We start from the raw sequence: 23,991 nt of genomic DNA, 5'->3' as shown, positions 1-23,991 counted from the left end.
TTTAGTTAATTTTACTACTTTTGTCTTTTAGCCTTCATACTTGCTTTATATATAATTGATCCACTATCTTTGCTCTATATTTACTTTTTCCAGTGAGATTTTTACTTTCATATATCTTGTTATTACTTAATGCCATTTCTTTTTAGCTTAAAGATGTCCCTTTAACATTTTTTGTAGTTATGTTGTAGTTATGTACTCTTGTAGTTATGTAGTCATGCCAGTTTAGTTGTGAACTCCTTTAGATTTTGCTTTTTGGAAATTCTTAGTGTCTGCTTCAATCCTGAATAATAACTTTGCTGGGTAGAGAATTATCGTTTGGAAGTATTTTTCTTTCAGCATTTTGAATATGTCATACCAGTCCCTTTTCCTTGCAAAGCTTTAGCTTAAAAAAATCTGCTGATAGCCTTATGGGGTTTCCCTTGTATTTAGCAAGCAGTTTTTCTCTTACTGCTTAAGATTCTTTATTTATCCTTAACTTTACTATTTTAATTATAATGTGTCTTGGTGTGGATCTCTTTGGGTTCATCTTTTTTGGAACTGTTGGGCTACCCGGACCTAGATGTCTGTTTGTTTCCCCAGATTAGGGAAGTAATTTCTCCAAATATGTTTCTTTAAATATTTTTTAATATGAAATTTATTGTCAAATTGGTTTCCATACAATACCCAGTGCTCATCCCAACAGGTGACCTCCTTAATACCCATTTTCTGGTTTTTTTTTCTCTCTCCTCCTTCTGGACCCCTATAATGTGAATGTTATTTTGCTTGATGCTGTCTCTTAGCTATCTTCAGTTTTTAAAATTATTTTTTTCTTTTTACTGCCCTGTCTGGTTGAGTTCCATTGTTTTGTTTTCCAGCTCTCTGGAAGAGAGAGCTGTTTTATCTAGTCTGCTGTTGACTAACTCCAGTGTATTTTTTTTCAGTTTGGTTATTGTGTTAGCTACCTTCTTTTGGTCTTTCCTTATATTTTCTTTTTTTTTTTTAAATTGAAGTTCTCATTGTGTTCATCTATTCTTTTCCTGAGTCTTGTGAGTATCTTTTTTTGACCATTACTTATCTCTGTTTCATTAAGGTCTTTTTTTTTGAGGTTTTGTCTTATCCTTTTGTTTGGAACATATTCCTCTGTCTCCTCATTTTGCCCAACTCTCTGTATTTGTTTCTATGTGTTCAGGAAATTAGTTGCCTTTCCCTATCACGAAGGAGTTTCCCTGTGTAGGAGATGTCTCATGGGGCTCAGAAGCACTATAGCCCCTGGCCACTATCGCCAGGTGCTCAAGGGGCATCCCCTGTGTGTCTGCACAAGCCTGCTTATTGTAGTGGCAGAAGCACAGGTTGAGTAGGACCCTCACCCAGCCTGGTTGTGATGAATGGCTGTGGAATGGAGGTGGGTTGGGTTTTCAGTGGGGTGTGCCCTCCAGTGCTAACAGGTTTGAGGGAGAGTTCCAAAATGGCATCCACCAGCACTGTATTATCAAGTTAGAATGAGATCAGAAAAGCAGTGCCAGCCATTATTTGTATCCCTGGAGAGAGTCACTACAAGTTCCTGCCTTTCTGGTAGATGCTGTAAAATTAGTAAGTAAGTTGCCTTCACATATGACCTAGATGCTTTTCAAATGTACTTTTGTGCTGGGTCCAGGAGCAAATAAGTCTGTGTCAGAGCCCTTTAAGTGTGGGTTCTCCATTCACTATAGTTCCATGATTTTCCTGGATGTAATCTCTGTTGGTTTCCAAAGCCAGGCATGCTTGAGGCTTTCCTCTGTTGTGAAAGATCTAGGGGTTGGCATGCCTGATGTGGAGCACAGACTCCTTGCTTCTCCAGAGATAGTTCTGTATTTTGGAGATGCCTCCTGGTTGTGGATTACTGCATCTGAGGTGGGTTTCTTTTTTAAACAAGCATGTGTCTCTGCCTCTCCTATCCATGTCAATGTTTCATTTTTATTCTTTGTTGTGGAACATCTAGTTTTCAGAGGAAATTATTCCATATACAGTTGTGAATTTGTTGTGTCTGTGGGAGGATGTGAGTTCAGGATCTTTCTACCCATCATTCTGAGCCATCTCTCAGTGAATTCTGTCAAGGCAGGATGGATTTCTTTTGCTTGGAACCCCAGCATTCGGGCTGGTACACTATACCACAGACAATTGCTTTATAATCTGTGGATATGACATTGTTTTTCAAACTTTTCATGTCTTGTTCATGTAAGGACATTGTCTATAATGTAGGTTTGAGGACTAAATCATAATAAACATTGCCAGTGGCCTGCCTTGCCTCTGTTGTGCATGCCTGTCAGAATCAGATGTGCAACACCTGCATCCCTCTGACTCCTGAACTTGAAGACCCAGACATTGTAGGACAGAGACAATTGTCCTTGTTATGTTCTTTCTGAAGTCCCAACCCACAGAGTCTGTGAGCGTAATGAAACAGTGTTTCACATCATTAACTTTGGGTTGGTTTACTGTGCTGTACTAGTAACTGGAAAAGGTACAGTGAGAGCTGGGAGCGGAAAGAGCACCCCTGGTGGAGGGCTTCGAATGAGAAGTCACAAGGTAGCAAGGCCAAGGAAACATGGGGACAGAACAAAGGCCTTTGGATGGAAAGTGTCACAGCTGAAAACACAGCCTGCAGCCAGGCTGGGCTAGGGCTCAGCAGCCACCCCAGAGAATCTAGACCTTTCCAAATATTTTTTGCAGTGAAGGATGGGAGTGGTAGTTCCAAGCTAGCTTGCCTGGCTGAGCTACATTATTTATTACAAGAATGCCAACATAAACAACTGTATCCAAGGAGGCTGTGGTTTGGTATAGCCCCTAAAGCAATTCAGTCCCTTAAGCCCAAAATCAAAAGTGACACATAAATTACTCTTTCTCATATCTTTCCCTTTATTGAAATGGAAGCTGTGCATCTGTTTCTGATGGCTTCTCTGGTGTCTTAAAGTGAGGATTTTGTCCAGCAGTAGCTGAATGGAGAAACCATAATAGTATGTGCCCAGCCATCTTGCATGGCTGGCGTGCCATATAGGCGTCTTGCTTAGAGCTGGATGAGTGCACACTGCTCTTCTTGCATAGGCATAGTAAAGGGAGATACCCATTTATTCCCCTGGGCTGAGATCACAGATGCTGCAATCTGTCTGAGGCAGGACAAAAACTGACCCCAGAGCAGAGTCCCCGGTAGAAATGGCCCCTCAGGTCAGTCAAGAGCTGTAGGACATGGAGGTTCCTGTTGGTTACAGTCATTGGTCTTGGTATTGAAGAGGAGTGACTGCAAAGCTGTCTTCCTGCATTTGGTAAGCAAGTCTTTTGAAGCCTCAGTTCTCATGACCAAATGGGGATAGTAATTGTCCTTGAGCCATAGGGTTGTTGTGGGGATTAAATGAGATGTATATAAAATGCCTCAATGTACACAGGATATTCAGTAGATTCCAGTCACATCTCTCCTCCTTTGTTTTCTTTTTAACATGTGAAGGATTGAGTGCATACTATCCAGACTCTGTTTGCCCCTCCACCTCCATGCAGTGGAAATCCATAAAACCTCAGGGCACTTGGAATACAGTTTGTAGAACTATGGCTTTGCCTGACTTCCTTGATGACAAAGGGGGAAGCTGGAGCTCAGATGATGATTGTTCTTCCAACACCTTTGAGAGTCACCTGGATAAGTAACATTGGCCTCACACCTGACACTCTTTCATTTATATATAATTTATCCATTTATTCTACAAATATATATTGGCTAGCTCCTATGTGCAAGGAAATTTTCTTAGAGGCAAAATGGTAGGATAAATGGACAACAATCCCATCCATGAAGAGCTTCATTCCAATGAAAAAAAGAGAAGGTCTATAGATAAGACAAATCAGTGAAACATAGAGGATGTTAGGTGCTGAGAATAAATAAAGAAGAGTGTAGGAAGTGATGATGGAGAAGGAGCGTTGGAGGAGGGAGCAATGAAGGCATTTAGAGGAAGAGCATTCCAGACGAAGCAACAGAACATGCAGATACCTACATGGCTTTAAGTGTTAATGACTTTGGTCATACTATTCTAGTGGTCACGAGTGTGAGAAGATAAGCAGCTGAGAGTTCAGGGCAGAAGACGGTGGCTCTCCATAGGAGGATGAGACTCCAGGAGGCTAGTAAAAGGAACGTGAAGGAGAATAATGTGACTCTGATGTGTTTGGATGCAGGTCCTGCCCTTAGCCATTGTGAGGGTGGTGGAGAGTGGCAGCTTTGTCCAGGAGGTGATTGCTACAGTGCCTAGTCTTCCCAGGAGAATGGGTGCAAAGAAGCACTAGGTGACTGATGCAGATGTGTGAGTTCCCACCCAGATCCCCTCCCCTGACCACTGCATTACTCACGTCCTGACTGTTAGTGCACTGTTGTGTAGGGGCGCCTCTGTACACTGAAGTCTGCCACATACACCCATGAGGCAGGCTATACATGCCTTTTGAGAGAGACTTCCCCATCTTACCACCCCATTCCACTCCTGGTGTGTCCTGGAGATACCTCCCAAACAAAACTCTTGTACTCAAAAGCTGTCTCAGTTCTGTTTCTGAGGAAACCCAGCCTAAGACAGGTGCACTGTGTATTTCTTCAGGGTATTTCCACCAAAGCCAGGTACCTGTGATGTCCCTGTTCCATGAAGGCATACCATCATCTTTGCCTTCTCCAAGGACATGTTAGTGATGGTGATGGCAGCCCTGAGGATCGTCATCACACTCACAAGCTCCATTATTGAGGGGAAATGGGTAACCTGCTGTCCCCAGGAGGCTGGTCCTGTGATGTAGAACCTCTCTCAGCCATACCAGAGTGGGTGTTGGAGGAGCTGGTAATGCACCCAGTTACACAGAATAAAAATACCCTATGCTCTATACCAAGAACTATCTCTGAAACTGTATAGTGCACATGCTGTATGGATGATGAGTCTTGCATCTCCATCTCTCAAGTGTACAATGGCCTGTACTATTGAAATTGCTCTCACATTGCCCTCTCTTGGGTGGGGAGTTTGTTAGTTGGACTTGTTTAAGTTAACTGCATACACTCTGTCATTTCACTATATAAACATGCATTCCTAAAGGAAACACCTCAGAACATTTTACTCTAGGCTACAGAGAATGATGGAGTTTAAGTTATATGAAGCAGGGTGTCCTTTACAATGAGAACTTTTGGTAATGGATAGATGACTTTGCTCCTTACTCCTGACATTTCTTCCATGAATGGGGCACTCCTGGCCTCTCCCTACTCATTTCCTCCTTTCTCCTTGGGAATAAGGCATGTGTGGTTTGGCCCCTTCCTGTATTTGATTTAGGGAAATGCTTTCCTTCAAGGAGCATCTAGTGATCTCTAGATACCCTGCCCCAGACTGAGGGTTTCATGGTCAGGGCTTCCTGTCACTGGTGGGTAAAGTGCCTCTTCGAGGGAACAGAATTGGGAAGCCCCTGCTTCCATGCACCTTGCTACATTGTCCAGGGTCAGCTGCTTTGTTTATAAAGCAGACATTTGGTTTCTCTTTTAAAATATTTTTTTAATATTTATTTATTTTTGAGAGAGAGAGACCATGTGCGAGTGGGGGAGGATCAGAGAGAGAGGGAGACACAGAATCCAAAGCAGGCTCCAGGCCTGAGCTGTCAGCACAGAGCCTGATACCAGGCTTGAACTCATGAGACGTGAGATCATGACCTGAACCGAAGGGCAACCGAGCCATCCAGGCACCCCAAGGTTTCTGATGACTTGGATGAGTTGGTATGATTCCACTTGCATTTGATATATCTCAATTAGCTTTGAAATTGGTAATTAGTATGTCTCTGTTGGTTCTGAACTTGAGTATGAAACAGAGAGCCATGATTTATTGATCCTTCTCAAAACAACCCATGAGAACTGTGGTTTCTTTTCCAGCTTTTCTTGTGGCTGATGGCATATAGTGGTGGGCTGGCTGACTTCTGAGACATACCAGCTTGTGACTGGAGAGCAGCACAGAGCAGATGATGCCAGCCCAGCAGCCACGACCTTCATTTCCACTAGCAATGTGTACTGAGGCAGAAACTAGCAGCAACATGTCCAGCTCTGCCAAGGTCAAAGCTCCTGGGGCCATTTCCCAATATATGAGGCCCTACCCCTCCAGCAGTCACAAGAACCTCTGTTTCATAGGCCTGTGGGGAATAGTTGTATCTAACTGCCATTCCCAAGGTGTAAACAAGCAGACTTCTTGGAAACTTTTCTAAGAAAGTTCTCTAGGGAATTGATGATTTTTCCCATTCAGGGGTAGATGGTGCATGAGTCACAAATCACCAGAGGCATCCTTGCCTCACCCAACTCACCTGAGATTATACTGTAACAATAGGGACAGAGACCCATCAAAAGCAACCAAAATTTTGATGTAAATGCCATTTTGGAGAACTGATTAATATGCCAAAATATTCAGATCCCAAGGCATAATAAAAATAACTTGAGTTCTCTGTAATTTTAGGATTTAACATTCAAATGATTGATTTAAATTCTATCTCATAAAATCCTCTTTAAGCCTGCTCCCTTTTTCTGGGGGTTTTGGATGACTTCTTTGCCAGGCCCTGAATTTGCATGGGCCAGAATTCATAGCAGCAAACCACATGTTTTGGAAGCTTGGGGGCTCATGGGTTATTCTCATAATGACACTTGCATCTGCACAGCACCTGCCATTTTTATAACATTAAAGAAAGTAGGAGGCCAGAGTTGTGTTTGGTGGGCAGTCACAGCCCCCTGCTTTGTGGTTTAAGAGAAGCACACTTGCCACACCCAGGCAGAAGTGCTTAGTTAAACACCTTATTGCTCATTTCCTCTGCCTGTGATGGTGACCCTCTGTATAAGTTCATCCTCCCAGTCTGGTATTGCTTTTAGTCAATTCTTGACAGGGTTTATCTTAGCCTGGGCTCCCTAGCAAACAGATCCTGAGATATACAGAACATGTGCTCACCTTTTACTGTGAGTACCATCCAGAGAAATGAGGAAATTGGGAGGTTAGGCAGGAAAGGGGGGAGTGAATAGAACAATGTCAGCTGATTGGGTGTGGCTGGCAAGTTCAAAGAGGCCTTAGGAAGCCTCTGTGCCTCTGCACTGTTGACTCTGAAGAGGGACAGGAGAGGAATGTACCCATATCTCCCATAACCCATGGGTCAAATTCCCCCTGTCCAGCCCCAACCTTTCTATGCATTGTCATTCCAAACTTTCAAAGAGAGATGTTTGAATGGCATCAGATGGCCTCACCCCTCATCAACAATTGGGAATTTTTGGAGAGAGTGGCTGAGGAGCAAGTTGTGGGTGGAAGTGGCATGCTGCCCTTTTGTGCTCCCCCCACAAAAAGGGACTGAAGCCACTGCTACAGCCTGCAGCAACTATAGCAGCAGGGACCCAGCATCATGACCCCAGGGTTTCACAGGCTGGGTCCTGAGACTGGGTCTGGGTAGTAGTCTGGCTCAGTATTGTTTTGACATAAGTGTTTATAAAGACATCACTGAAGACTAATTGGGAAGTACTCAAGCCACATGATTGAATAAACTACTTAAAATCAATTGTTAATGGATATGACACAAAAAGGCATCATGCAGATCTCATTAATATGGTCCTTGTGTGAACCTGACAAATCCCTGCACATGGAACTGTGAGTGTGGGGCAGGTAAGGGAAGTGTCTTCATTGTGGCCTTTTCATTTTTATTTTTTCCATTTTTCTCCAACTTTATTAAGGAATAATTAGAATATTTAAAGTGTTCGTCCTCTTATGGCTCTGCTTCCAGGAAGTCCATGGGCTATAACACCTCACAGGGTCTGTTTCTGCCATATTTGAGATGCGTCATGAATTTTGGGGATGAGAACACACAACCCACACATGCACACACTCTCTCTCTTATACACACACACATTCTCACTTATACTCATACACACAGGAGTGTTAGATTAAAGTCCTTATTTAATTAGCCAAAGATACAACACTTTATCAGAGGTGAGGCAGCCATGGGATGGAGGATGTAGTCTGTGTGTCTCCACATACCTTTGCTTGGACCCAGAATCCTTGGAGGCACATAGCTGCACATGGCTCTCCAGTCGTGGTAAGGTCTTGCCAGATTTGGATAGCCCAATTATTTTTTCTTTTGTAGATTTTAACCTTGACAAAATTTCAAGCTTACAGAAAATTACAGGTTTAGTGTGGTGAACTCCTTTAAAACCCCGTACCCTGATTCAACAATTGTTTACATTTGCCACACCATCATTTTCTGTATGCATATTTAATGTTATTTTTCTGACCCGCATGAGAGAAGGATGGAATTATTGTGTGATTTGCCTCTACATATTTCTGTATATGTTCTCAAGAGCCAAAGCATACACATTGTTACTCACAGTATAATTACAAAAAATGAGGAATTAAAAAAAATTATTCAAGTATAACTAACATCCAGCATTTTATTAGTCTCAGGTATATAATATAAAGATTCAACAGCTGTATACATTACTCGGTGCTCATCAAGATAAGTGTACTCTTTAATTCTCTTTATTTTAGCATGCCCTGCCAGGTTTTGTGTGATAACATGGGCCAGGAAGAGGAACTGCTGAGTATTGCCAGAAAGCTTGGAGAAGGTTGTGGCCATAAAGAACACAGAAGGGGTCCTTGACCTTCTGAAGAACTGAACTGCTGTCAGATGTCCATCCACCTATTCCAGACAACCAGGATTGGAATTGCTGCCAATGGGGTCCACAAGCACTGCTAAGACAAAAAGGTGGTGTCCTTGGTCAGAGTCCTCATCAGAAACTGGAGCTATTGAACTCCCCTGGGCCTCCCAAAGAAGAAAAAGGAGAAGAAAGAGACAAAGCAAAGAAAGAAAAAGGGCTTGACTGTTCCCATCAGAAACCAGAGGCAGGACTTTTTCCACCAAGGAAAAAAACAAGGACAAGAGCCCAAAGACAGGAGAGACTCTGTGGACTCCAAGTCTTCAGCCACCTCCTCTACAAAAAGGCCATCGATGGAAAGATCAAACAGCAGCAAATCAAAAGCAGAGACTCCAAAAACACCCAGCAGCACCTCAATCCTTACTTTTGCCCCCTCCATCTATCTTCTGGAACCCTACTATCCCATAGGGTACTCTGTGCAGGATAAGTGTGTGGAAATGCCCTCAGCAGCCCTGAAGGCTGATGACAATTGCAAGGACTATGGAGCCAACTGTGACAAGAAGTCATCAGAAATTGAAGATCATATCTATTAGGAGCTCAAGAGCACTGACATGAAGTACTGGAACCAAGTTCACAGACAAATAAGCAAACTTGTGGACTCCAGGAATCCAGTCTGAGGAATAATGTGCTTAGTGGGGCCATCTCTGTTGTGCTTATTGCCAGGATGATGACAGAGGAAATGGCCAGTGATGAGCTGAGAGAATTGAGAAATTCCATGACCCAGAAGGTTACCTGTGAGCATCAGAGGGCCAAGATGGGTGGCACCACCACTGACCTCTTCCAGTGCAGTAGATGGAAGAACTGTACCCAAAACTAGGTGCAGACATGCAGTGCTGAGCCCATTAATACCTTTGTCTTATGTAATGAATACGGCAGTCACTGGAGTTTCTGATGGAACTGCCAGCCACAATTTCACTGAACAAGATGAGGAAGAACAAACAGAAAATATTTCACTTAGCATTATACCTATAGATCTCTCTATGCCATTGCAAATGGTAAGATATTATCCTTTTTATGGCTGAATAATATTCCATTGTATTTATATACCACATCTTCTTTATCCATTCATTTGTCAATGGGCACATGGGTTGCTTCCATATCTTTGCTATTGTAACTGTTGCTGCAATAAACATAGAGGTGCATATATCTTTTCAAATTAGTGTTTTCATTTTCTTTGAGAAAATACCCAGTAGTATGGTAACTAAATTTAATTTTTAATATTTTGGGGAACCTCCATACTATTTTTTTGTATGTGTATGTTTAATTTATTAGATTGCCAAATTTCTCCAAAGTGGCTGTACAGTTTGCATTTCCGTTAGCAATTTATGAGAGCCCCAAGTACATATTTGTCATCACGTGGCATTTTATCTCATTACGTTGTTTGTTTTTGTATTTTATTGAGATATAATTGACACACAACCTATTAATTTCAGGTGTACAACCTAATTATTTGATGTATGCATATATCATAAAATTATTACCACAATAAGTCTAGTTAACATCCCTCACAACACAGAGTTACAAATTTATTTCTTCTTGAGATGAGAACTTCTAAGATCTATTCTCTAAGCAGCTTTAAAATATCAGTATAGTGTTATTAACTACAGTCACCATGCTGTACAGTATATTCATGGGCTTATTTATTTTGTAACTGGAAGTTTATACATTTTTATCACCTTCACCCATTTCTTTTATCCCCCATTTCCCACATTTGGCAGCCACCAGTTTGTTCTCTGTATCTATGAGTTTATTTTTTGATTGATTGTTTCTGAGATTCCATATGTAAGTGAAATCATATAATATTTGTCTCTCTGACTTATTTTTACTTAGAATAATGCTCTGAAGTTACATCCATTTTGTGGCAAATGGCAAGATTTCTTTCTTTTTGTGGCCAAATAATATTCCTTTATGTATAAAATATTTATGCATTCATCAAACCATGGCCTCTTAGGTCACTTTCATGTCTTGGCTATTGTAAATAATGCTGCAACGAACATGGAGATGAAAAGATCTGAGTTAGTGTTTTCCTCTCCTTTGGATAAATGCCCAGAGGTAAAATTCCTAGAATCTTTAGAGTTCTAATTTTTTGAAGAACCTCTCTACCGTTTTACATAGTGGCTGCACCAATTTACACTTCTACAAACAATGCACGAACATTATCTTTTCTCCACATCCTTGTCTGATATTTCTGGTCTTTCTGATAATAGCCATTTTAGCAGGTGTGAGGCGACTCATTATGTTTTTAATTTGCATTTTCATAATGACTAATAACATTGGGCACATTTAGAGATTTATTTGCTGTCTTATATCTTCTTTAGTGAAGTGTCTGTTCATATCTTCTATAATTTTTCTGTTGTGTTTTCCTTTTTGAGTTTTGAGAGTTCTTTATATATTCTGGTTATGTATTCTGGAAGCAACTACTTTTACAGATGTATCTTCTGCAAACATTTTCTCTTGGTCTGTGGCTTGCCTGTTCATTCTCTTAACTGTGTCTTTTATAAAGAAGTCTAAAATTTTGAGTAATCCAATTTCATAATTTATTAAGTTTTTAAATGGATGAATGAATTACAACATGAACTTAGTGTTGCTAAGATGTTTTTGCCTAACCCAAGATCATAAATATTTTCTCTTTTCATTCTAAAAATTTTATAGTTTTGGGGTTTACATTTAGGTGTCTGACAAATTTTGTGTTTACCACAGTTTGTTTATTTACCCACTGAAAGACATCTTGGTTGCTTCCTGCTGTTTGGAATTATCAATAAAGCTATGATAAACATAAGTGTCCAGGTTTTGTGTGGACATTTTTCAATCCCTTTGAGTAAATACCAGTGAGCCTGATTGCTGAATCATATGGTAAGACTATTATTAGCTTTGTAAGAAACTGGCCAACTAATCTTTGATAAAGCAGGAAAGAATATCCAATGGAATAAAGACAGTCTCTTCAGCAAGTGGTGCTGGGAAAACTGGACAGCGACATGCAGAAGAATGAACCTAGACCACTTTCTTACACCATATACAAAAATAAACTCAAAGTGGATGAAAGACCTCAATGTAAGACAGGAAGCCATCAAAATCTTCAAGGAGAAAGCACGCAAAAACCTCTTTGATCTTGGCCGCAGCAAATTCTTACTCAACAAATCTCCAGTGGCAAGGGAAACAAAAGCAAAAATGAACTACTGGGACCTCATCAAAATAAAAAGCTTCTGCACAGCAAAGGAAACAATCAACAAAAGTAAAAGACAACCAATAGAATGGGAGAAGATATTTGTAAATGACTTATCAGAAAAAGGGTTAGTATCCAAAATCTACAAAGAACTTATCGAACTCAACACCCAAAACCCAAATAATCCAGTGAAGAAATGGGCAAAAGACATGAATAGACACTTCTCCAAAGAAGACATCCAGATGGCCAACCGACACATGAAAAAATGCTCAACATCATTCATCATCAGGGAAGTACAAATCAAAACCACAATGAGATACCACCTTAACCCCTGTCAGAATGGCTAACATTAACAAATCAGGCAACAACAGATGTTGGCGAGGATGTGGAGAAAGAGGATCTCTTTTGCATTGTTGGTGGGAATGCAAGCTGGTGCAGCCACTCTGGAAAACAGTATGGAGGTTTCTCAAAAAACTAAAAATAGAACTTCCCTATGACCCTGCAATTGCACTACTAGGCATTTATCTGAGAGACACAGGTGTGCTGTTTCGAAGGGACACATGCACCCCCATGTTTATAGCAGCACTATCAACAATAGCCAAAGTATGGAAAGAGCCCAAATGTCCATCAATGGATGAATGGATAAAGAAGAAATGGTATGTGTATATATATATATATATATATATATATATATATATATATATATATATAATGGAGTATTACTCAGCAATGAAAAAGAATGAAATCTTGCCATTTGCAACCACATGGATGGAACTGGAGGGGATTGTGCTAAGTGAAATTAGTCAGTCAGAGAAATACAAAAATCATATATCTTCACTCATATGAGGACTTTAAGAGACAAAACAGATGAACATAAGGGAAGGGAAACAAAAATAATATAATAGCAGGGAGGGGGACAAAAGGGAAGAGACTCATAAATATGGAGAACAGGGGCGCCTGGGTGGCGCAGTCGGTTAAGCATCCGACTTCAGCCAGGTCACGATCTCACCATCCGTGAGTTCGAGCCCCGCGTGGGGCTCTGGGCTGATGGCTCAGAGCCTGGAGCCTGTTTCCGATTCTGTGTCTCCCTCTCTCTCTGCCCCTCCCCCGTTCATGCTCTGTCTCTCTCTGTTCCAAAAATAAATAAACGTTGAAAAAAAAAATAAATATGGAGAACAAACTGAGGGTTACGGGAGGGTTTGTGGGAGGGGGGATGGGCTAAATGGGTAAGTGACATTAAGGAATGTACTGAAATCATTGCTTCACTATATACTAATTTGGATATAAATTTTAAAAAATAAAAAATAAAGTTAAATTAAAAAAAGTAAATCAGTTGAGTATGACATTTCTAAAGGAGTAACCTGCTATCATAATATTGAGTGCTAGATGATTGTAGAAACATACTTTCAAAGTTCTGATGAAAATGATTTTTAACTTAGAATTCTATACTCTGCCAAAATATAAAACAAATGTGAGATCAAAGTAAAGATATTTTCAGATACGAAAGACAGAAATCTGTTTCTCACAATGATATATTCTTTTATTCTATCTCAGCAATAGAAAATAATTTTTACTTACACTCATTCCAATTAAGCTTAAAAAAATACATTCTCTGCCTCCTTTGCAGCTATGAATGGCTATATGATTGCATTCTGCCAGTGATTTGTAGTGGATGTGTTGTGAGGGGAGTTTCATGGAGATATCTTTAAAAGAAAGATAATTTTCTTATTCTTCCAATTTGTAGATCTAGTGACTGGAGCTCTAACATTTATTTTTGTTTCTTTGGCTTTCTTAAGAATGAAAGCCATAGATGGAGGACAGTGGAAAAGAAAGATGACAAACTATGTCCTAGTTGTAAATATGAACACACAATACATCTTTGTATTGCCTACCTCCAAAATTCTGTTTGTAATAGAGAAATAAAATTTTATCTTGCTTAAAAAAATGTCCTTTTGTTGTCTTCTAATTAATATAGCTTTTGATAAGAGGCTCTTTTGTAATTAATATATTTTTTTCCTTTTATGTAATATGTCTTTTTTCCTCTGGTTCCTTCAAGATTTTCATATTATATTTGGTGTCTAGCAGTCTGAATATGGTGTTTGTTTGTTTGTTATTATTATTATTTTAATTTACATCCAAATTAGTTAGCATATAGTGCAACAAAGATTTCAGGAGTAGATTCCTTAGTGCCCCTTTCCCATTTAGCCCATCTCCCCCTCCCAGAACCCCTCCAATAACTCAGTTTGTTCTCTATATTTATGAGTCTCTCACGTTTTGTCCCTCTCCCTGTTATTATATTAGTTTTGTTTCCCTTCCCTTATGTTCATCTTTTTTGTCTCATAAAGTCCTCATATGAGTGAAGTCATTGTCTTTCTTAGCATATACCCTCCAGTTCCATCCATGTGGTTGCAAATGGCAAGATTTATTTCTTTTTCATTTCTGAGTAATACTCCATCATATATACATATACCACATCTTCTTTATCCCTTCATCCATCGATGGACATTTGGGCTCTTTCCATACTTTGGCTATTGTTGATAGTGCTGCTATAAACATGGGGGTGCATGTGTCCCTTCGAAACAGCACACCTGTGTCTCTCGGATAAATGCCTAGTAGTGCAATTGCAGGGTCATAGGGCAGTTCTATTTTTAGTTTTTTGAGAAACCTCCATACTGTTTTCCAGAGTGGCTGCACTAGCTTGCATTCCCACCTCCGTACTATTTTTTTGCAGCGATTGCCTCATATTGTGTTCCCACCATCCATGCATGAGGGTTCCCCTTTATCCACCTCTTTCTCAACCCCTGTTATTTTTTGTCTTTTTTATAATAGTCACTCTGATAGTTGTGAGGTGATATCTCATTGTAGTTTTGACTTGCATTTCCCTGATGATTAGTGAAGCTGAGCATCTTTTCATATGTCTGTTGACCATGTGTATGTCTTTGGTTAAATGTCTATTCAGGTCTCCTGCCGGTTTTTTTTTTCTTCTGCTCATTTTAATCAGATTATTTCCTACCACCCCCACTCATGTTGAGTTGTGTAAGTTTTCTTTTTATAAAGTTTGGATATTAACCTCTTGTATTGAATATATCATTTGCAAACATTTCCCATTCAATAGGTTGCCTTTTCTTGTTTTGTTGATAGTTTCCTTCGCTGTGCAAAAGGTTTTTATTTTGCTCTAATCTCAATAGTTTAATTTTGCTTTTGTTTCCTTTGCCTGAGGAGACATATCTAGAAAAATGTTTCTACTGCCAATGTCAAAGAAATTACTGCTTATGTTTTCTTGTAGGAATATTATGGTTTCAGGTCTCACATTTAGGTCTTTAATTCATCTGGAGTTTATTTTTGTGTAGGGTATAAGAAAGTGGTGCAGGGGGCGCCTGGGTGGCTCAGTCGGTTAAGCGTCCGACTTAGGCTCAGGTCACGATCTCGCGGTCTGTGAGTTCCAGCCCTGCATCGAGCCCTGCGTCGGGCTCTGGGCTGATGGCTGAGAGCCTGGAGCCTGTTTCCGATTCTGTGTCTCCCTCTCTCTCTGCCCCTTCCCCGTTCATGCTCTGTCTCTCTCTGTCTCAAAAATAAATAAACGTTAAAAAAAAAGTGGTGCAGTTTTTTTCTTCTATGTGTAGCTGTTCAGTTTTTCCAGCAACATTTGTTGAAGAGAATCTTTTCCCCCATTGTATATTCTTGCCTACTTTGTCATAGATAAATCAACTATATATGCATGGGTTCACTGGCACAAAATAGACACATAGATCAATGGGAAAAATAGGAAATTTAATATTAATACCATTGTCTAGTAAATGTCAATGTCTTCAACACTACTCATTATCAGTCTTTATCCTCCATCTGGATCCAAGCATGGGGGATGTGTTACATTTACTTGTCATGCTGCTCTCTCTCTTACTCTGGAGCAGCTTTTCAGTCTTTGTCTTTCATCACCTTGACAATTTTTAGGAGAACAGGCTAGTTATTTGAACGATGTCTTACACATTTAGATCGCCCTGACACATATGTGGCAGGGACACCCTGGAAGTCTAACAAGTTAGCAGGGAGAGCCCAATGGATGCAGCACCTTCCAAGAGATGCTACACTACTTGGCCATGCATGTAAGTGTTAGGGGTTGTTCACCAAATGCTGGTACTCACAGTTCTAGAACCAAAGACAACATCTAGAAGACAATATCCAGTAGAAGGTGGGACAGGGGTAAAGCAGAGCCAGGACATAGGAGCCCTGATGACTGTCTCTGCCTCCCGCCTTCCACCCCCACAAAGCCCATCCCTTCACATTCTACTGAACTCAGACTTCATCCCTCTTCTTCCAAGGTATTCTGAAACAGAATTTGCTCCAATGGCTGCAATGAAAATCCATTCCTCTGCAGCATCAAGGCAGCTCACTTGAGACTGATCGCTGCCCTGGGTTAGTTCTGACAAACCAAGAATCCCTTTCCACCATTTCTCCTGGTTCAGACTATAACACTCTGAGCCTTCTGCAGTCATCTTCAGAGTTCTAGATATTTCTACTCCCATTTGCTACCATGGGGTGCTATGCAAATGCAGACACTTGTGGAGACAAAGCTATCCCCCATGAGCTCTATGAAATCGTTTTCCTTTGGAAGGAAAATAACCTTTCCTGGTCTGGACGTGTTGTCACAATCTCTCCCTTCTTCATATTTGGATGCTCATCATTTCATGTCATATCACATCCTCCCCAATGCCAGGATCACAGGAAGATTAAGACCAGGGCACTGCTACCTCAGTAGGTTTCTTGCTTGATGTCTTAATGACCATTTGTTTTTCTGTCTTTCTTCCCCAAGTCTTGATTTTCTATATTCTAGCTCTGTTTTACTGACATCATTAGTTTTAAGTGACCTCATTCTTTTGGGAAGGATAGTGCATTTTAAAATGTTTTACACTCATTATGTACATTGATTTCCTCAGTTCCCCTGGAGGCAGACATTCTCACTCTTATTTCCCAGAGAGAAGACAGATTGGAGAAGCCAATGCGAGCCCAGTTCTCACAAAGCAGGTTGAAGGGAGAACCAATCTTACCACTTCATGTGGTAGAGTCTTTTCCACCTCACGTAAATTGCTATTAAGAATAAAGCTAAAAGTCTAAAGAAGCAAACAACCTATAAAGGTTTGATGGCTGATGTGCTGACTGATCACCTGTTTTCAGGTTTCTCACTTAGGTCACTGCATATTAGGGAATCAGTTAGTGCTCCTGTTTATTACTCCCTAGGCTGCGAGCTTTCTGTCATGCTCACCACGGTACTCCCCGCACTGAGAACAGTGTCTGGCACATTATAATCCAAGGCTGTCAAGTGATGTTGAGCAAACATCCATGATCGGTAATTGTGCTCATTTGCCTTGAACTCTTGGTCAAAGATTCTCTATGATGTAAACATATCTATCTTGAGGACACCACCCGAGGCCAGGTGGAAAGGCTCTCTGGGGTCACACACTTTTCTCTGAGTCCATGCATCTCACTGTGCATTATCCTTTGACAACAAAGAAGCATCCTTTGCATAGCAAAGGCCAAGAAGAACACTGGTCAGAGCTGTGCACAGGTTCCCACTAGGTGGGGCCCCTTGTGGTTGAGTCCATTTTGGAGCCTCATTCAACCTTCCTGTGGTTATGAAACAGGAAGAGACATGGACAATTACTAAATCCTGGTTGGAAAGTATCTCTCTCAGATTTTCTGTGGTGGCGTGAAATGCTAGGTTGTGTTGTTCAGGCTGTTGGTGCATTGAGTGCTGTGATTGGCTAGGGATGTAGTTTAAGAAGGAGAGAGCCAGGGATGAAAAGATGAGTATAACATAATTGGCAGCTGAAACTTGATTGCAAACATTTCATAGTAAAAGTTACAGAATTATCACCTGGAGAGATGCCTTTCTTCCTTCTAGAAATATTTAACAGACACATACTGACTGCTAAAGAGAAAGCATTGAACAAAGCAAAGTCCCTCTCTTCATGATGCTTTTGTTGTAGTGTGGTGCCCAGTTTTGGTCAAACTCAGGTCTCCCCAGGCATTGTTCCCATGCAGGTGTCTGAGCCATGCTGCTCAGATATTCTGACTGAGCTTGTCTTGGAAATGCCCCACCATCTTCACTTTTGCAGTAACCTGAGTGTTTCTCAGATGGTCTGAAAGGGCCAACCAGTGGGGCAACACTGAAAGAGGAAGTCTGAGGGTTGAATGAGGCCACACTTGTGGAGACCTTTGAATTCCAAAATAAAGAATTTTGACCTTGCCTTTTGGACCCAAGCTGGCAGACAACCTCATGTGGGCACCTCACCTAACTCACAGTCTGAGGATTGCTAATTTACCACTCTATTTCCTATTGTCACACAGCTTGCTTCAGAACCCTTTCCAACAATGCTCAAGACAGCTGCTTCCAGTTGGTTGGTATTGGTGTGGGAATGTCATCATGTTCCTGCCCTACTATCACTCAGGTGGAGCCTTTGTTGGTTTCTCTGCTGAGAAAAAAAAATAGAAAAAGCATCCATGAGCCAGAAATAGAAGTTGAAGCCATTAAGCAAATGTCCAATTATCTTTCTTGATGGTGCCTAAATGTGCTTTCTGCCTGCTTATCTGCTGCTTTTCTGAGCAGCAGGCTGCCTGCCTTTGGAAGTTGACTATATGAGGATGGCCAGTACAGAGCACATGAGGGCTTTATTTTGCTGTCATGAGTATTTAATATTTAGTACTTTAATATGGATAAAGGGAATTTGCTTCTGTGTACAGTCAAAACTATTTTATCGGGCATCTTTCTTTTCCAGGACAGGAAAATCTCTGTGTTTCATTGCATCCCAGCCCCTCCAGCCAGAATGTCATTGTGACATGATCACATAGAGGAGCTGGTTAAAATTCTGCCTGAAATGCCCAGAACCCTTCCAGTGACTTGTCCTCCCCAAGCTGTGATGGCTACTAGTCTCCTTTAGCCAGTCATTAAATTACCATTTTTGCAGTGAGGAAGTTATGTCTCAGGAAGGTTAGAAGCAGAAAGTAGGCAACATTATCCTCACTACATTTGTGAGATGAGAGATGATGAGGCAGCATGGGCAGGTGCAGGCAGAAAAATCAGTGCACATCATTAAAGGATACGGACACTCAGGTGTTGGTCTGTGGCTGGCCTTGCAGTCAGGCCTGCCTTGGCCATCATAGCACTGTGGACCCTGCCAGTAACAACAGACTGTCACTCAGCAGCACTGGCCACCTTGAGGGATGTGGACCTTTCTTGTGCTCCTCATGTTAATACTGACAGATGTCTTACAAAAGACTTTTATTTTGTTTTAAGATCATTCAAGAGCCTGTATTAAAGATGATATTTGGACCTCAAAATATTAGATTAAAATTTCTGGGACAGCAAAGGGGAGTATTTGATGTGCTGCACATTTTTAAAAGTCTGAGCTGACTACTTCTCTGGGTGCATGATCCTTGTCATCTTTGTTGCTACAAGTAATTGGTCAAGTGAATAGCCAATCTTTATGAGGCACATTTGGGCCTACTAGGGTCACATAACTGGCTAAAGTGACCTCATCTGGCTCCACCAGGCAACTCTCTGAGCAAGACATGTGACTCCTGCTGCAAGGATGGTGAGGCTGAGCCTCAGAGATGTCAAACCATCTTCGAGAAGATGGAAGAGGACAAACTGGAATTTAAAGCAAGTCTCTGGGGATGCCCAGCTGGCTCAGTTGGTGGGGTGTGCAAATCTTGATCTCCGGACTGTGAGTTCAAGCTTCAAGTTGGGTGTGGAACTTACTTAAAACAATTTTTTTTTTATTTAAAACAAGTCTCTGGCTCTCATTCCTGACTCCTATTCACCACATTGTATGCCTCCCTTTCCCTTCCAAGAGCTAACCGCCTACTTCCTCTTTTATCTCTGGTTTTCCCTTTGTTCTTTCAGTTCTGGAGCAAACAGAGCTTTGTTTTGTTTTGTTTATGTAAATAATTTCATTGAAAAATAACCAGTGTATGCCAGAGCCAGCTTGTATAAATTCCTGAGGCTTGATTGTTAAATTTTTAGGAATCTTAGGACCTGGTTGTTAACAACTATTATTAAATATTAAATTGTGTAAAACTTACAATTAAATGTTATAGTAAAAATAAAGTAATAAACACTCAAAACTTGTCACTTCCTATTTGTTTTACTACATTTGCTGATATCTTTTCTCTTGAGGGTACTTACATCTGTTGTATTTACTACTCCTCCTAACTCTGTGTTTGTGGGCACCTTATTAGTAGCTTGAAAGTAGGCTTTGTTGGGGATATTTATCCACAGAATTTGGCAAATACTGCAAATTAGAGCTTTTCTGCCCAGACAGCTGGTTGTTAAACATTTGCCAGCACACCATGGGGAATGACAAACATGGAGTGTACAAAACTTAAGTGCTGTACCCCTGTGTGACCATTGCCCAGCTCAAGATGTAGAGTATTTTCTGCAGGTCCCAAGAGAATCCCTCATGCCCTTGCCTAGCCTATACCACCTACTTCCCATAAGGTAGCTACTGTTCTGACGTTTTTCACCTTAGTGTAGGTTTACTGGCTTTGGTCTTCATCTAAATAGAATAATACAATAAGTTCTTGTTAGTGTACAACTTATTTTGCTCCACTAGTATAAGTGAGGTTCATAATGTTGCAGTGTGTAGAGTGGCTTATTTCTTTTTATTGCTGGACAGTATTCCATTGTATAAAATATCCCATAATGTATTTGTCCATTCCCTTGTAGATGGACATTTAAGTTGGTTCCAGCTTGTAGTGCTTATGACTACAACCTCTGCAGATGTTCTTGTCCATGGACCTCTGCAGATGTTCTTGTCCATGGCTTTCAGCAAACAAAAGGCCCTTATTTCAGGCACACTGGAGCAGAGTGTCTGGGTTGGAGGGTAGTGCACATTTATCTGCTGCAGATGTGAGCAGGCAGCTCTTGAATGCCTACTGTAGTAAGTCTCTGGAATTGAGATTGTAGCTGTTAGAAGAATAATTTGGAGACATCCCCTGCCCTCAAGGCCCATCACTATCTAAGGAAGATAGATGTGTGTGTGCATGATCTATAGCCCAACAGCATTTTGAGAGTTCAGTGAAGAAAGAAAATGTTTCTTTTGGGGGGTGAGAGGGTGGGAAGAAGAGAGGAGGAGATTGAGAAAGGGCATGAGGACAGGGAGTATGAGGAAGTGCACTTGAACATGTTCTTGCATGATAGGACAGACTAGGCTTGGAGAATATAGGGGCACAAGGTGGAAGGGCACTGTGAGCAAAGCTGTGGGGCCAGTGCATGTGGCACCACAATGAGCTTTACATCAGCTCACACTTGTGGTCCATGTCTGGGTTAATGTGCTTTGGTCCCTATCCCTTGGGAAAGAAAGGAGAGGATGTTTCTCAGGTTCAGTAGACAGTGTATTTTTATTGGTACGTAAGGGCCACCAAATGAAATTCTGATTCAAAAATTTCTTTGCTGAAAGATTCTTTGGCCAAAGCTAATACACAGTTTGATAAAGTTAATAAGCTAGTCTCCTTTCCCTAGTAAATCCTCCTCTCCTTGTCCTCCACTTGCCTACCTGTATCCAGTTCCCCCTCTGCCCCTCTCCTTCTGATCTCTGTCCCTCTGCACCTTCCACCACTCATCTCTCTCCTTCCTTTGTCCAGACTCCCTACTTTTACTCAGGACTCTCCTAAGACTTCGGAATTCCTGTTGCCTCTAAAAATCCATCCCTCCCATAAGCCAGGGATGCAGGCAATGACGGAGTTTAAACTTTGGACCCAGGTTGAATTAAGATGTATAATTAAAACATTTTTTTGATGTTTATTTATTTTTGAGAGAGAGAGAGAGCACAAGTGGAGGAGGGACAGTGAAAGAGGGAGGGACAGAGAGAGAGGGAGACACAGAATCCAAAGCAGGCTCCAGGCTCTGAGCTGTCAGCACAGATATCGTCATGGGGCTTGAACTCACGAACTGTGAGATCATGACCTGAGCCGAAGTCGAATGCTTAACTGACCGAGCCACCCAGGCACCCCAAGAGCTATAATTAAGGATTTACATAATCCCAGACAAGGCCAGTTATTTATAGAATAATTTAGAATTCTTTTGGGTACATATGACTCAGGGTTACTGTGATTTTATGTGTCAACCTGACTGGCCCAACTTGCCCAGATATGTGATTAAACATTATTCTGGACATGTCTATGAGGGTGTTTATGGGTGTGATTAACATTTAAATTGGTGGACTTTGAATAAAGCAGAGTGCTTTATTATGGACTGCTGCCCATAATGTGGATGAACCTCACACAATAAGTTGAAGGCTTGAATAGAACATAAAATCTACTACTCCCATCAAGAAGAATGCTACAGCAGATGGTCTTGAAGTACAACATTGGTTCTTCCTGGGGTCTCCAGCCTGCTGGTCCACCCTGCAGATTTTGGACTTGCCCACCCCCATTATTATGAGTCTATTCCTTAAGCTAAATGTCTACACACACACACACACACACACACACACACACACACACAATTGTTTCTGTTTCCCTAAAGAATGCTGACTAATACAGTTACTTGACCTATATGAATGTGTGCTCATATTAATCAGAACTTCAGATGCTAAACCCTGTATGGCAAAAGCTGATTGGACTAATCTGGAAAGGGACCCACAAAAATCCTTCTTTCCACACTAAATCAGAGGGTCAACAAAAAGCCTATTAATTAGGGTAAATCCTCCTAAAAGCCATGCCTGAAATTTTTTCAGTAAAAGTCTATTGGACCATAACTGTACAATGCAAACAAAGAGAAGATAAAAGTACAGGAGATTTTAAGGATAGACTAGGAAATACATTGCTTCAACATTTGAGAATTAAAGAAGGTGCCGATTTGAAAGGGCAAGGCTTTCACCTCATTTTGTCAGTGGAGTTAAACTGAAATTGGAGGCCTAATTAAAAAAAACCAGAAAATAGAAAAGGAAGCAAGCCTTCACCTGAAATATAGCACCTGGCAGAGCATGTGGGAAGGGCTTCAGAACAAAAACAACAGAACCCTAAATAAACATATTATCCTAGGACCCAACAGCTATAACCAAGCACTAGCTGACAAGGACACTGTAGATTTGTAAACAGAAGGGACACTGGAATAGCGATTGTTCTGTTTTATAAAGGAAAAACTGAGACAAAGAAAAATCGTAAAATGCAAAGCACCCAATATCCTGCCATACACTTAAACACTTAAAGTGTTTATACTAGAAATATAGATGGTCCACCTCATTGTTCCTGGTAGATGTGGGTGCTATTTCTTTTGTGTTCAACCTTGCCACCTTTGCTCAACCTTCTAAGAGTAAACAACACAAGGTGGTAGAAATTTTAGATAACTCAAAGACTTTCCCTGTTTCCCAGGCTTAACTGTAACCCTTGGGCATCTGACCAATAAAGGTTTCTTCCTGCTGCATGATTCTACCTCTGCCAATTTAATAGGGAGAGACTTAGTATGCTATGGAATTGTGATATTAAATGCACACCAGAGGAACTATTTGTTGAGATTTCAGAGGACTCCTTTATTCATAGACAAGTGTCTTCTCTGGATACACCTTTGCCTCTTCTATCATGTTTGATGCATGATCCTGATAAAGATCTTGGCACTGTGCCTGACACTCTATGGGCTATAAGTTCCACTGACAAAAGGAAATTAATTTGAGTAGAACCTACTAAAATTCATATGTATTCTACAGAATGGTTACCCAAATTTACCCAATGTCACATGAAGCAAGAAACAAAGGAAAGGCTCAAAACTAGGGTTGAAAGAAAGTTGATATATAAAGCCTTCTTGTACACTGCACTAGCCTTAAACACTCCTGTCCACTAGTAAATAAACCAAATGGATGAGGATATCAATTTGTTCAAGATCTCAGGGTCATCAACAAAGCTGTTATCACTTGCTTCCTTGTGGTACCTAACCAAACCCTGTGATACCTAACTTAAATACCATCCTGCCATCAATTCCTCCTGAAGTAACTCTCTTGCTTCACTGAAGTAGATCTTTGCTCTGCCTTTTTCAGTTGCCTCTAGGTTGGGAACTGGGGAGGAAAACAGTTCCCCTGATAGTCATGTGCCAGAGGCTCACTTAAGCCCCCCCCCTACTTTTCTCAGGTCCTCAATCAAGAATTTAAAGATATAAAGTTTT

The 23,991-nt window shown here is 40.9% G+C and overlaps 1 pseudogene; it reads left to right on the top strand.

Moving 5' to 3' along the window:
- Positions 1–8,535: 8,535 nt before the first annotated feature.
- Positions 8,536–9,566, top strand: LOC123581324 (annotated as a pseudogene).
- Positions 9,567–23,991: the final 14,425 nt, after the last annotated feature.

This window comes from Leopardus geoffroyi, chromosome A3 (assembly GCF_018350155.1).
Source record: "Leopardus geoffroyi isolate Oge1 chromosome A3, O.geoffroyi_Oge1_pat1.0, whole genome shotgun sequence".
Classification (NCBI taxonomy): Eukaryota; Metazoa; Chordata; class Mammalia; order Carnivora; family Felidae; genus Leopardus; species Leopardus geoffroyi.
This window is presented reverse-complemented; position numbering and strand designations above follow the sequence as displayed.